Source organism: Rhinopithecus bieti, unplaced genomic scaffold (assembly GCF_001698545.2).
Source record: "Rhinopithecus bieti isolate Rb0 unplaced genomic scaffold, ASM169854v2 scaffold_12057, whole genome shotgun sequence".
NCBI lineage: Eukaryota > Metazoa > Chordata > Mammalia > Primates > Cercopithecidae > Rhinopithecus > Rhinopithecus bieti.
The window spans coordinates 1-1,116 of record NW_016884971.1 but is presented as its reverse complement, the minus strand read 5'-3'; the positions used below and the strand labels follow the sequence as shown (position 1 = coordinate 1,116).

The following is a 1,116-nucleotide window of genomic DNA, read 5'->3' as shown; positions in this document are numbered from 1 at the left end:
GTCAGACTGATCGAGCTCTTCCTGCACAGTTCCTATCAAACAGATTGGGCAGACCCTGGACCTCATCATAGCCCCTAGGGCAATGTGGATCTTGGCAGATTCATGGAAAAGAAGTACAAATATCAAGTACAAGACAGCTTTCTACTCTTTCTACCTTCCTGTAGCTGCAGCCATGCATGTGACAGGCATTGATGGTGAGAAGGCACACGTCAATGCCAAGAAGATCTTGCTGGAGATGGGAGAGTTCTTTAAGATTCAGGATGATCCCTTTGACCTCTTTGGGGACTCCACTGTGACTGACAAAGTTGGCGCTGACATCTAGGACAACAAATGCAGCTGGCTGGTGGTTCAGTGTCTGCCATGGGCCACTCCGAAACAGTGCCAGATCCTGAAGGAGAATTATGGGCAGAAGGAGGCCGAGAAGGTGGCCCAGATGAAGGCACTATATGAGGAGCTGGATCTGCTGGCCGTGTTCTTGCAGTATGAGGATGACAGTTACAGCCACATTATGGGTCTCATTGAACAGTATGCCATCTTTCTGGGGCTGGCGCACAAAATCTACAAGCGGAAAAGTAACCTAGAGACTGCAAGGGCAGGGAGAGGAGGGAGGCTCTCAATAAATTATTGTGTAACCTTGAAAACAAAACAAAAAACTTCAGTTTAAAATGCACTTTCCAGACAGGCGTGGTGGCCAAGGAGGGAGGATCACTTGAACTTAGAAATTCCATAACAGCCTGGGCAATGTAGTGAGACAGTGTCTCTAGAAATAATTTTTTAAAAGTTAGCCAGGTGTGGTGTGTGGCTGTGGTCCCAGTTACTTGGGAGGCTGAGGCAAGAGGATTGTCTGAGCTCGGGAGGTGGAGGCTGCAGTGAGCTGTGATCAAGCCACTGTACTCCAGCCTGGGAGACAGAAAGAGAGACCCTGTCTCTTAAAGCTGGGGTGAGGGTATGGGCGGAAGGGGTTTCCTTGTGTGCAGTATGTATTAAGAGATGGAGGATTGCAGAAACTGGCCTTCCATCTCTCTCAGACACCAAGCTGCAGATCCAGGCTTTTCTGAGAAAGTGAGGCCACCATGACTCTGGATAAGTCTGTCATCCTGCTCCCTCTGCTTGTCC

The 1,116-nt window shown here is 49.1% G+C and overlaps 1 pseudogene; it reads left to right on the top strand.

Moving 5' to 3' along the window:
- The first annotated feature begins 3 nt into the window (after window positions 1-3).
- Window positions 4-572, top strand: LOC108525825 (farnesyl pyrophosphate synthase pseudogene; annotated as a pseudogene).
- Window positions 573-1,116: the final 544 nt, after the last annotated feature.